At 35.1% G+C, this 14,636-nt stretch overlaps 1 protein-coding gene across 37 annotated transcripts in view; it reads right to left on the reverse strand.

Moving 5' to 3' along the window:
• SAMD4A (sterile alpha motif domain containing 4A) overlaps positions 1-14,636 on the reverse strand; it is a 353,526-nt gene that overhangs the window by 153,742 nt on the left and 185,148 nt on the right. Inside the window, exons 1-2 of one of the 37 annotated variants that reach the window (XM_074290787.1) lie at positions 7,191-7,238; positions 5,641-5,890 (exon numbers count right to left, since the gene is read on the reverse strand). The exons of 34 other annotated variants lie outside the window; for them this stretch is intronic. The gene's annotated coding sequence lies outside the window, so the exon portion shown is untranslated. Of the gene's footprint in view, positions 1-5,640; positions 5,919-7,190; positions 10,427-14,636 lie in introns of those variants that run through there. 2 more of the 37 variants (XR_012486564.1, XM_074290788.1) reach the window with 2 other exon arrangements.

The raw sequence follows: 14,636 nt of genomic DNA on the forward strand, positions 1-14,636 counted from the left end.
AACAGTAGACTATTCAAAAGCTATTTACATGCTGTGCCTCTTGGCATTCTCTATCCACTGTTCACAGTTCTGTACTCTGGAGTCAAGTGGAGCAAAATCTAATCTCTTTTCTATAAGAAAATCCTTAAATCTGTAAAATGATGGTGTTGGATTAGATAATCTCTCTAAAGTTCCTTCTAGTTGTTAAGTCTATGAATTTATGAATCATGTTTTATCTTGCTTATTGGGAAGTGGTAGCAGTCGAACTGATTTCAAAGAATTAGTAGCTAACACAATGGTTAGAGTGCTAGGCATGGGAGACTCATCTTCTTGAATTCAAATCTGGCCTCAGACATTTACTGGCTATGATATTTAACCCTGTTGATCTTAATTTCCTCACCTGTAAAATAAGCCAGAGAAGAAAATAGCAAACCTCTTCAGCATCTTTGCCAAGAAAACCCCAAATGGGGTAAACAAGGAGCCAGACACAAATAGAAAACTCACTGAACAATAATCAAATTTTTCTAGAGGCAAAGAAACAGGGAAGGCATTCCATGGTTAATGAAAAATATGAGTAAGGGTATTAGAATGCACAGCTGATGTAGCACATAATATAAAATAAAGTTTAAAATACTTCTAATATGGCCCTAGATTATGACAGACCTTACATTCCAGGCTAATGAGTTTGGGTAGAAACCCTACACTGTTTAGGATGATCTCTAAGGGTCCTTCCAACTCTAAAGTTGTAGAATTTTGCTTATTTTTAGACCCAGTAACCTTCCTATATGAAACTTTTTTTTTCTCATGTTCTATCTTATAGCTATTTGTGCATATAGTTCCTTCGACGTAAGTTTCTTAAGAGCAGAGGTGCCATCTCATTATATCTGTATTATCTCCTTCCTCCTTCTATCCCAATCCCATTCAAAAAGAGTGCCATGCACATAGTGACTTAACTAATCTTCATTGATTTATTTGTTAAGTTCATGACAGATGATCATTAAGCCTCTGCTTGACTATTTCTGGTGACTGGCAACATGTTAACCTCCCAAGCCCTCCCATTCTATTTGCGGAGGGTCTAATTATTCAAAGCTCTTTCAACTTCTCCCAATTTGAAACTAGTCCTGCCCTCCAGAGCCACAGACACTAAATCCCTCACTTCAACAGGACAGCACATTTCAAAAATTTTAAGATCTGCTCTCTCCCCACCCTAAAGATTTTTTATCCTACAAGTTAAACATGCATTAAAATATTTCTCATATTTTTATATGTTTTAGTTTTATCATCATGATAAAAATCAGTTTTAGTTCCTTTACTATTCTGGTCAGGGTATATAATTTGTCGCTATCCTTTGTCAAATCTAGAAATCACATCCTAGCATGGCATAACTAACTAGGGAAGACAGAGTATATTATTACTTCCCTTTTTTGGTGTGTAGCCTCAGTCTTACACTCTACTATCAATGTATTGTTGTTTGTATTTTGTTCTCAAAGATGACCATGACATTAGGGAGGTGAATTGGATTTCAGCAAGAGAGGGCTGCACTACTAGTTCATAATAAACTTGTATTATTGGATCATGGATTTAAGTATAGATGAAACTTCTTAAATCATCTAGTATCAAAAAAAAATTAAAAATATCTTCCCCATTTAATAGTATAAATTATTATATCATTATAATTATTTATTTTATTATGTATAAAATATTTTTAAACATTTAATTTTTTTTCTCCAATTTTTTCTCCCTCTCTCCTTCCTCTAACTCACTCAAGTTGATGAGCAATCTGATACAGGTTTTACATGTGCAAATCATATTAAACATTTCTATATTAGTCTTTTTGTGGAAGAAGAATCAGATCAAAAGGGAAAAACCATGAGAAAAACAAAACAAAAAAATGAAAATAGTATGCTTCAATCTGCATTCAGATACCATAGTTCTTTCTCTGGATGTGGATAGCATTTTCTACTAATGGGTCTCGTGGCATTGTCTTATATCGCTGAGAACTAAATCTACCAAATTTGGTAATTGCACAATGTTGCTGTTACCATGTACAGAGTTCTCCTGGTTCTGTTCACTTTACTCAGCATTAGTATATGTAAGTCTTTCCAGGGTTTTTTGTTTTGTTTTTTTGTTTTGCTCATCATTTCTTATAGAATTGTATTCCATTCATATACAAAATTTGTTTAGCCATTCTCTTATTTCCAATTCTTTGCCACCATAAAAAGAATTGCTGTAAATTTTTGTACATGTGATAATTCTCTTATTTTACAGATGAGGGAACTGAGGCCCGGAGGGCTAAGTGACTAAGCAGCAGAATCAAATTTGGTCTCACACACTTAGTTGGCTGTTTGACTTAGATTAACACAATCTAAAATTTAATCTAATCTTTATTTTAATCTGAAAATTAAGTCAAGTTACTCACTTTCCTCAAATGTAAAATGGGAATAACAACATCTATCTCTCAGGTTTATTGTAAGGATAAAATGACAAAGATATTTGTAAAACATGGAGCATAGCGTCTGTTACTAATTAAGTCAGGATTCAGAGCCAAATATTCTACCAAATACCTCAGACAGAATCAACAGGTCTTTTTAACTTTAACTTAACTTTAGTTAAGCTACTTCTATATTATTCTGTATGCTCTTTTCTACTGCCCCTCCTTAAGATATTCTCATTTGTACTTCACAAGAACTCTGAGATATATGGATAACATATATTTATATCCTCATTTTATAGATGAAGAAATGGGATTATAGAAAAGTAACTTTGTTATTGTTTAGTCAATCCCTAGTCTATGTGACCCTCATGGAAGTCTGTGGAATTTTCTTGGCAAAGATACTGAAATACTGTACTATTTCCTTTTCCAGTGTGATCCCATTTTACATATGAGGAAACGAGACAAATAAGAGTTAAGTGACTTGCCTGGGTCACATGACTTGAACTCAGACCTTTCTGACTTAAGGCATAGCGCTCTAACCACTTTACCACCTGGATGCCCATCAAAGGTCAAATAGGTAAAAAGTGGCAGAAGCAAGGTCTACTTAGCTCCAAGTCCAGAATTATATCACAAACATTTGTGGAATTTAAACTTAGAACCTTTGAGACAATTCAGTCCAAATCCTATCTGAACAGGAAACTCTTCTAGATCACAGCTGACAAATAGTTATCTAACTTTTGCCAAAAGATCTTCAGGTAGGAAAGACACCCATTACCACGCAAAGCAATCCCATTCAACTTTTGGATATCTGTGATATTTTTGTTTCTTTTCTTTTTTTTCTTTTGCTGAGGCAATTGAGGTTAAATGACTTGCCCAGGTCATACAGATAGGAAGTGTTAAGTGTCTGAGACCAAATTTGAATTCAGGTGCTCTTGACTTCAGGGCTTGCGCTCTATCCACTGCTTCACCACCTAGCTGCCCCCAGATATTACTTCTAGTCTGAATCTGCCTCTTTGCAACTCCCACTCATTGCTCCTAGCTTTGCCTTCTGGGGCCAAGCAGAACAAATCTAATTGCTTTTCCATATGAAAGGAGCTCTTCAAAGACTTGGAGGCAGCTATTATGTACCCAAAGGAAATCTCTTCTCTAAGCAGCTTTAGACTTTTGTGAAGGAGGTTGAGGTTCTGTGCTCTACAGAACATTGAATTTGGAAATCCAGAAGTCCTTTGACTCATGGAGCTCATTTACTCATGTGTAGAGGACTGAAACTCTGCAAAGATGTACTTGAATCTGAGAATGAAGAACACTTAAGGCTAATTGCCTATTTGATGTGAGACAATGGCTTTATTAGCATATATTTGGATCATGGCTCTTCTCACCTTTGGTACTGGCTGAATGTTTGGTAGTAAGATAATCACAGGATTATAAGGTGGAGAGAGAGAAGGGAGAGTGACTTGGTGGCAGGACAAGGAAGAGAGAGGCTGGTGACTCCAGGCTCCAGAATCCAGGGTACATTTTTGGCAAGCCTCGTGGGCAGCTTGCCTGCTTCCTTCACTTCTTCCCCTTAAGACCAAGGACTTTTTAAAAAAAATTCATCCTGACTCTGGCTGTTAGTCTGTACTTTATACTCATGGATATTCAATTGTCTACACTAATCTGCATAACTTCTTCAATTTCCATTTACTATTTGTTTGGATACATGTGTTTGTCCTCTTATCAGAGGTTGTCTATTATGTTACTAGTATTTGGTGGAAAGGAACTAAGTTTGCTGATAATTATAAGTTAACTACTGTCTTCCTCCTGGGAGTGACCAAGGAAATTGTTTTCTATTTTGAATAACATAATATGCCTAGACTACCAATATTTGATGTGTAGTAAACAGATTTAATTTTAGTTTTGGAAATACGAGTAATTGAACAAATGTTCAGAGTAAAACCTAACTTTCTTACTTCCAGAAAGGTGATAATAGTTTCCTTTGGGGGGTTGGTGGGCGAGTCACCCTTTGTTAAATTATGTACATGTATATGTATTTATATGTTCATATACATTCAGATTTCAGTAACCTTTAAGTGTAAAAGTTACTACTTTCTCAGAGGAAATGTGTATAGAAATACCCAGACCTCATCTTCAAAATTCTGTTGATGGTTCCACCATTCATTTGCTTTCCTAAGTGGTATTACATTGTACTTTTTTCAATATAGGAAATAGATGAGTAGATAAAAGAATATTTCTACTTCATTCCTCGTTAATGGATCTAATCAGTTAATACTAATTCACACTCTACTTTTGTACTTGTATAAATAAAGTTTAATCTAGTTCACTGAAAGATATTCAAGAAGAAATAAAATCAGACTCTAGAAGAGATTTAGAATTGTGTTCATATGTTGTTTAGTTGTTCAGTCATGTCCAACTCTTCATGACCTCATTTGAAGTTTCATTTGCAAAAATACTAAAGCACTTCCTTCTCCAGTTCATTTTTCAGATCAGGATACTGAGGCCAACAGGGTTTTAAGTCACTTGGCTCAGAGTCACTTGCCCAGAGTCAAGAGTTGTCTGAGGCCAGATTTGAACCCAGGAAGATGAGTCTTTCTGATTCCAAGCCCAGTATGCAACCTAGATTTGCCTTTAAAAATTATCTTGTCCAATTCATAAATGAAGCCAAGAATTTTCTTTTATATATAACATGCTGACAAATGGTGATCTCACCTTCACTTTGACACCTCTAAAGATAGGAAATTCATTACTTTACAAGTAATTTCCCAAGGCAATCCATTATATTCTGTAAATTACATTACAGAACTTCATCTAAAAGTATTATAGCTAAGTTCCAATGGATGTCTTTAATATGTATAGCTGCAAGTATTTATAGAAAAAAACACATATTGCACATCTCTTTAAAATATTGTTTTGTGTGTGGAGCATTATTACAATTGCAATCCAACATTATACATGTATAACTCAATTTAAAACCCCCCAACAAAAGTCATAACTAAAAATAAATAAACAAAACTAACTAAAGAACCAATTACTTGTATTAGAAAAGAATTCACCAGGATTACTAATTATATTACAGTTTTGCAAAATAATTAGATTGTTGATATAGTAATTTTGTAAGGGGTGGGAATTCCCAATCTCATCCCAATCAATACAATCACAGAAGACTGCTACTTCAGTTGAATCAGTTAGCTAATCAGTGGACTAAATTAGATGTGAAGATATTTTCTTACCTCAATAAAATATGTGAATGAGACTTTAATCAATTTGATCATTGAATAAAGGCAGATGACTTTCCATAGGAAACATCCTGTGATTGGCTGAAAGAATTGGGTATATCTCTGGGTTTACACATAAAAATAATCCTCAGTTCAGTAGTAAGTTGGGTAATCAATCACTGGATCAGTCCAAACATGAAGAATTCCAAATTTGAGAGTTGAAGATTTCAACACCAGTTGGAGACAACCCCCTGAGAAGGAACTGCTGTCAGATAGAAGAGAGTATAGGGCAGCTACGTTATGCAGTGGATAGAGTATCAGTCCTAGTGTCAGTAATACCTGAGGCCTCAGATACTTACTAGCTGTGTGACCCTGGATAAGTCACTTAACCTTGTTTGCTTAAGTTCCTCAGCTGTAAAATGAGCTAGAGAAGGAAATGGCAAGTCATTCCAGTATCTTTGCCAAGAAAACCCTAAATAGGATCCTAGAGAGGCAGACATGACTGAAAACAATAACAGAGGAGTGTCTAGTTTTCTCTCCCTCCTGTCCCATTCACCATGTTATAAAGAGGTAACTAGTAAGTGACAGTACATCCAGTGAGGGGTAGAGTGACACACTAAGATCAAATTGCTTTGAAATACAGTCACTGAAGGAAGGAAGCAGCCACAAAGAACATGACCCCTTATACTTCAGAGAATAATTATGAATCTAAGAGAGGATTTCTAGGCCATAAAGTATCAGAAGTTAAGTTCACCTTTGACACATATGCATATCCTGCACACATTCCTATTACTATTATACTCCACATTTGATTCTATGAACCTGTATCTGGTTTTTATGTTTATAGGAAAGTTCGAATGCTTAATACAAAATATTCTTTCCCAGGTTTTTAAGAAGAATATTTTGTATCAAGAATTTGAACTATATCATCTTTGTAAATATTCTTATTAAAATCTAATTGAGCTCTTGACTGTTAGTGGGAAGCACACCAGTGGGGGCTTATAAGCACTAGAAATGCAGCCTCCTAAAACTCATCAACTGACTTCCTGGAGTCCCATAGAGGTGTTACACATGACAGAAGGGATTTAAGTCAAAGAACATTGTAATGCTTTAGTGATAGGAGTATAAATCAGTTAATTATCAAACATTTATTATGTGCTTATTATGTATCAGGAATTTTGTGAATACAAAGAAAACAAAGTTCCTGCCCTCTAGGAAAGTACATTTTAATGGGAGATAAGGTATTCAAACAGCTATGTACAAACATCATATAGGATAAATTGCGTAAGTCACTGAAAGTATGACTTGACTAATCAAAAAATTCAGAAACGTATGTACTGTGCAAAATGAGATATACCATTTTCCCCCCTCTTTGTCCTAGACATCTTTTTAGAAATATATTAATATTTTTCATATAATCTTCACTAACAATACAGAGAGAGAAAAACTGGCTTTTTTTTCCTTACTATAGTCAAGTTAACTATTTCTATTGAAGACAGCCACCAAATGCAGGTGATAAACTAAATTTAACCTTAGTATAAATCCATATAAATCCATGACTGTACCTGTTAGAAAAGTGAAATTTTAATTCAGAGGTTCTTCATCTGGGATCTGCAAACTTAAAAAAATATTTTGATAATTGCATTTTAATATAATTGCTTTCCTTTGTAATCTAATGTCTTTTATTTTATGCATTTAAAAAACATTATTCTGAGAAGGAGCTTACAAAAGCTTCACCAGACCATGAAAGAGAACATGGCTGAGATCTGACTTTGCTGGGTTTGCTGCATTAAATTTAGATAGTAAGATGAGTAATGGATAAAGTGCTTGACATGGATTCAGGAAGACCTGAATTCAAATCCTATCTCATATACCTCATATACCTTGGATAAATCACTTAACCTCTATTTCCCAGTTTATTTTAAAATGGGGATAATGATAGCATCTACTTTATAGGACTGCTGTGAGGACCAAATAAGATAATCTACATAGGGGCATCTAGGTGGTGTGGTGGATAGAGTCAGGAGGACCTGAGTTCAAATCTAGTCTCAGTTACTTAACACTTCCTAGCTGTGTGAACCTGAGCAAGTCAACTGAACCCCAATTGTCTCAGTGAAAAAAACAAAAATCTACATAAAGTTCTTCACAAACCTTAAAGTATTAATGTCAGTGTTAGTTTTTAGGTCAAAAATATTTGCTGTGGGAATGTTGAATTCACAAAGATAAGGGAGATGGATAATTCACATGCAATGATCAGTCAGCCTCATTACATTGTTCTTTGGCATGAGTTTCTCTTGCTATTATTAAGGCTATTTCAACCGACTGTTAAGTACCAAAAGGTGAGTATGTTTTGTTTGTTTTTCTAAAGAAAATTAAAAATATAGTATCCAATTTTTCCTTAAAGAATATTACCTAATAAAATTTCACAATTGTGCTAGAAGAAACCTGAAGAAGCTCCCTTTCTCAAAGCAGTAAAAGCTAAAATGCCAAAGATAGGTAACTAAATGTTAAAGATCAACAGAGATGAAGAGTTTATATACTCTCTCATAGTCTGCCCCAGTGTAATCACTATAAAACAAATCAAACTTAAAACAAACCAAACAAAACCTCAAGAAGTTTGTCCTAAATTTTGAAAAATTCTTTCCTTTTCAATTTATACTCTGTGTTAATCTTATTTCAAAATCTGTAGAGATTTGCAAACAATTGAATCATGTCTTCAGTTTAATAAAACTTAATATTCCTAACAGTAATAGTACTTAGAATTGGAAAAAACTCTTGGGTTTCAAGGGTTGTCAAACAAGGATGAATTCAGGCTCACGATCAGATATTGCACTAATGCAAAATTCTTCAATTGGAAAAGACTACAAATCAAGACCAAAGTAGAGGTGAGTGTTGGTGCATTTTTTTGTTTGCAGATAATTGTGCACTCAACTCTGAAGCTGAGATGCAACAAATTATGGATTGATTTTCTGCTGCTTGTGCTAATTTAATTTGGCCTAACAATTAACACAAGAAAGCACAGATACTTCATCAGCTCCATTGGATGCATTGCCAAAGAGAGATCAGAGTTTGGGAGGCTCCAAAGGAAAAGAGGTATTAGAGGTATTAGACTGATTGCCAAAGGGAAGGTCTACAGAGCTGCTGTGCTGACTTTAATATTGTATGCCTGTGAGATTGTATTAAGAAGATTCTGACAGGATAAGATATCAGACATTGAGATCTTTCTCAAACTAAACTGCCAAGCATTCAAACTACTGTACAGAGGTCAATTCTGATGAGTTGGCCATGTGTTTGAATGCCAAACCTATGTTTGCCTAAATTATTTTATGAAGAACTCATACAGAAAAAGAGCTCATGTGGTGATGAGAAAGAATTGATTTACGCACTCTCAAGGTCTCAAGAACTTTAGAATTTATTTTATGATATGGGAGATGTTGGCTAAGAACTGCCCAGCATGGCATATCCTCATTAGAGAAGATCCTGGATTCTTTGGACAAAGCAGAATTGAAGTAACTCAGAAGAAATGTGAGATGCACCAATTTAGAGAATTTACCGTAAATGTTCATATGAACTATTTATTTGTGTTTGACTTCTGGTAGGGCCTTCCAAGATTGTATTGGTCTGATCAGCCACAATCAGATACATTATAACTTGATTATTACATAGTGATGTCATTTTGGTCCTCTTTGAGAATGAAGGCCAACTAATTACTAAATCACCCTTCTGCCTTTCAAGTTAGCAAATAACCCTTTGTCTACTTTTCTCCAGGTTAAATAACTGCAACTTCAATAATCTTTCTGTCTGGTATTTTTTTTCCCCTCTCCCTTTACTTATTTCAGTCATTATCTACAATTCCTCTCACGTCTTTTAAAAAATGCAGATACTAAAATTACAAGATATTTATACAGACTGTAATACTGAATGTGACAGGATCATTTCTTCTTGACTTTTATAATGTCATATTTCTCTTAGTTACTGCTAACATTTTATGAGAGCTTTTACACTCTTTGCCCATCTATATAGTATTTGCTGATTCCAACTTATTTTGTGATTCACAGTGATCTAAATCTTTTCATGTCATTGCAGAATCTATTCATTTATATTTTGTTCTAGTTGTGCAGTGCTTCTGGTTAAATTTTATTTTTTATTAAACATCTAATATGTATATTGCACTTGTCAGGCAGCATTACCTGAGATGTGCTGTTTGAGGCAATAAGGGGAACAAATGTTTATTTAGTACCTACTATGTGCCAGTTGCTGTGCTAAAAAACACTTTATAATTATTTTAGTTGTTATTCACAACAACACTGGGAGGAAAATGTTGAAAATTGAGTTAGTTAAGTTTATTGCCCAGGGCCATACAGATATTAAGTATCTGAGGCTAGATTTGAATTCATCCTTCCTCACTCTAATCCCAGAGCTCTATTTACTGTGCCACTTAAGACAAATTTGTCATACAGACATGAGTTTTAGACTAATAAGCTAATATAATAGATAAAGAAACTGAGAAGAAATGAAAATTCCTGAAGATCATACTAGTTAATTGGAAGAATACAAGTCTCCTGATTTTCAGTCCAGTCTATAATATCACAAAAGGAAAATTATCCCTAAACAGCCCAACTTTGCACTGATTTAGAGTCTTCATACTCCTAAGCTAGTAAATGAGAGGAATTTCATAATATAATTAAAGAAGGTACTAAATATTAAAATTACATACACACACAGATGTCCCATAGTTCCCTTTTATTGTCCTGCCTCAGTTTCCCTAATTTTCCTGCCTCAAGTTTCCCTAATTGTTCTGCTCAGTTCCTTGAATTGTTCTGCCCGGATCCCCCTAGCTGAAACCCCCCCCCTTCCTGACTATTAGAACTGAGATAATTAGGGCTATAGAAATCTGACATTCCAAAAGATAAGACTCCAGATGTCCTATCTCAGATACCTAATTAACATCCTCTACCTCTGTCTCTCTAGACTTCCTGGCTCTAGTTTGTCTATCTCTTTTACTCCCAATTTGTAAGAATTTACGGTCCTCATCCCCCACCTTGTCATAACTGGATTGATGGTCGGTTCCTGGAAATTCCTGCCATTTACCAATGTTCATATACCATCCCCTGCCTTGCTATCCTGATCTTGGAGCCACGTATATATATTTCATTGGAAATTCGCATTCCTTGTTGATGCTGAAGCTGCTGCTACTCCTGAATGCCTTGAGACATCAGCCCTGGGACCAAAATGGATTCTTTGGTCCCAGGAAATCTCTCCCTCTCAGAAATCCAAATAAAATATTAAAAACTCTTTAATCTCTATCTTGCCTCAGTTTCTCTGGAATTACAATATTGAAAATGGATAATACAACAAAATTTATAATTTGAAATGCTGAATGGTTGGGCCTAGAAGATTAATGAATATGAATTTGGAAAAAGCCTAAGGATCTCTTTCTTTGCTAATAATCTGATTTATATTTTTATCTATGACTAAGATAAAATAATAGCAACAACAACAACTGACATTTATATGGCATTTTAAAGTTAGCAAAGAGATAGTTTTAAAATAGATCATTTTATCCTTATGTCAGCCCTAAGAAATAGGAGTTATTACTGAGGCAGAGGTTGTCTTGCCCAGGATCATATAGCCAGTAAATAAATGATGCTGGAATTGAATACAATTCTTTCTGACTTCAGGTCAGCACATTATATATACTTTACTACCTAAAAAAAAAAAAAAAAAAAAAAAAAAAAAAGTAGATTTCAGATGACACAAAACTAGGACAGTTACTTAAAATGACTTGATATATATAGTCTTCAGAAAAAATTACCACATGGGATGAAGCTTATTACATGAAATTTAACAAGGATAAAATACAAAATCTTGCATGGTGTTTGAAAAAAATCATCTTCATAAATGTATAATGGCAAAAACATGGCTAGAAATCAGTGAATATGAAAATATAGCCAGGAATTCTAGTGAATGGCAAGGTCAATATGCATTAGTAGAAGATATAGTAGCCAAAACCATTATCTTATGACCGTATTGCAAGAATTCATAGTCCTTTGCTATTCATACCACAGCTAGAATATTGTATTCATTTTTTGATGACACATTGTATAAGCATCATTGTTCAAACTAGAATATGTCCATGATAGTTAACATGTTAAAAAGTATGCTGTCCAAAGGTCATTTGAAGGAAGTAGGGCTATTTAGCTTAGAAAAAAGAACACGTGGTGGTAGTTAATAGTTACAAGGGTTACTCTCACAGTAACTAGCTTCAAAAATCTAAAGGGAATTTAGAAAGAATATTATATTTTCCTAATTTCTTAATCCTATTTTCCTATTATTTTTCTAATAACTAAAGTCAAATGAAAATGAAACAGGCTATCTCAGAGGACATTGAGAATAAACTATCCCAAGCAGTGATAATACAAGTATCATTTTGGTGGATATAATAGGATTCATGATTACTATAATGTTATGGGCCAGAACTTGAAACAAGGTACTAAGTGTAATTGAGGAGACAATGGTTAAATCTAGTTTAGCATTGATTTAATCCTAAAATAAATAATGGTTTCCTAGTGATATAATGATTTGGTATATACTCAGGGTGAAGCATATAAGCAGGGACTGAGAGCCACAGAGAGGAAGCTCTCAGGGCCAGAGAAGACAAGCGCACTAGAAGCTCTCGGAGGCTGAGACAGATTCATTCCATCGTCCATGTTTGTGGTGGCTGGAGGCTGAAGCACAAACCTTTGGATTCAAAGAGATTCAGAGAGCAGAGAAGACAGGTGAGAGCTCAAGCTTTCAGAACCAAGGAGAGAGATAGGCTTCTAAGAAAGCTAACCAGGCCCCGGGAAAGGAGACAAGATTTTGAAGGAGACAATAAAGGATTTGGACTTTAACACCTGGCTGCACTCATGGTGATTACAAAACTGAAAGGAAGGCTGCCCCCAGAGATGTCAAGGAAACTGAACCAACTAGGTGGTGCAGTGGATAGAGCACCAGACTTGAATTCAGGAGGACCCGAGTTCAAATCTGGTCTCAGACACTTTTAACACTTCCTAGCTGTGTGACCCTGGGCAAGTCACTTAACCCCAGCCTCAGAAAAAAAAAAAAAAAAAAAGAAACTGAACCAAAAAGAACATTACACTATAAGAGCTAAGATGGATGATCTCTGACGTCCTTTCCAGTTCTATGATTCTGTAATTCTGATTCTAGGGGAAGTATCAAATAATCAAGGAAAGCTGCACCAAGGAGATTGCTTGTGAACTAGACCATGAAGTTTGAATAAGATTTTCAATGGTCAGAAATGGGAACAGAAGAATATTCTAGAAATAAGGACAGACATTGGCAAAAACATATAGATGAAAGGCACAAGATTTATTTAAGGGATGACAAGAAGAGCCAATTGATGTAATAGACATCCAGACCCTGAATCATGGAAGATCTGGGTTCATTCCTAACTTTGAGAGTTAGGGGAGTGACCCTTGCAAGTTTTTTCAAACCTCATCATCTTCAGGCAACTCTCTTAAGACTATAAAGTGCAAAGCAATTGCTAATCTGTATTAGTTGAGGGAGTTCTCCCTAGAAGAGTTCTCTACATCAATGAAATTATAGGTCTAAACCATAAAAAACAAAACAAAAATAGCAATAAAATAAGCAGTCTAGTCCATTTTAACTGGTACACAGATTAATTACATCAGGAGGAAAAATTAGATAAAAGCTGTAGAGGCTCATCTGATCATAAGACTTAGAACCAGAAGCAATTTTAGAGTTCCTCTATTCCAACATTTTTCATTTTTTAAATAGAAGTGAGAAGTGGCTAAATCACTTTATCCAAGGTCTTACAAGGAGTAAATAACAAGTCTAGGATTTAAAGTGAGGTCTTCTCTATCCCAGATCTAACGTTCTTTGCATTTCTCTATTTCGAATTGGAATCAAATTGTTTAGGATCATGAATACCAGGATAAATAGTATTTTAATTGGCATAGTGGAACTATCAGAAAAATGCAAGGACATTTAATGTTGCAGTGTTATCCATTCCCCCTCTACCTCCTAATTAGAATAAGGAGGAGGAGAAAATTGAAATTAGGGATATTAGGAAGCTATTGCAAAGACCAGGTAATGAAAGACCGGTAATGAGGTAGTGTTGTTCAATCATTTTAGTCATGTCTCACTCTTTGTGATCCCATTTGGAGTTTCCTTGGAAAAGATTCTGGAGTAGTTTTGCCATTTCCTTCTCTAGCTCATTTTATAGAAGAGGAAATCGAGGTAAACAGGATTAAGTGACTTGCCTGTGGTCCCACAATTTGAAAGTGTCTGGAACTAGATTTGAACTCAAAAAGGTGAGTTTTCAGGGGCAGCTAGTTGGCATAGTTGCATAGAGCACCAGCTTTGAAGTCAGGAGGACTTGAATTCAAATGTAATCTCAGACACTTAATACTTTCTGGCTGTGTGACCTTGGGCAAGTCACTTAATCCCAATTGCCTCAGCAAGGGGAAAAAAAAAAAAAGATTATTTTTCTGACTCTCGATCCAGAACTCTATTCATTGTGCCACCTAATTGCCCCCATTTAATAAGGTAAACACAGATTATGTGTCTTTAATTAGGTCCATGGTAGGAGAAAGATTAAGAGGGAAGTGTTGTAAGAGATGACAAATATTATAGCTTTCCAAGTCTTCAAGTGAGCAATTCCCTTGCCTAAATTGGGGACAATCAACAAATGTGACATTTTCATATTGTCTCCATGATCATATTCATCCAGGGCAAATTAAGTTCAACTCCACATACCCTCTCACATGAATTCCTTGCCATCTTGTCCTATCATCAATCATGCCTTGTCATATCCCAAGATTGAATTACTCCCACCATCTGCCTTCTTTGAAACAATTCATGTGCTTCTGAATAAAGTTAATAAAAGCATATAAACTGGGTCCACTATAAAATTATGTTTTAAAATCTAATTTCAACTAGATCCTCACTGCAGTAAGGCAATTTCTTTACATCTCCCAACTTGGCTT

Source organism: Sminthopsis crassicaudata, chromosome 2, assembly GCF_048593235.1.
Source record: "Sminthopsis crassicaudata isolate SCR6 chromosome 2, ASM4859323v1, whole genome shotgun sequence".
Taxonomy (NCBI): Eukaryota; Metazoa; Chordata; class Mammalia; order Dasyuromorphia; family Dasyuridae; genus Sminthopsis; species Sminthopsis crassicaudata.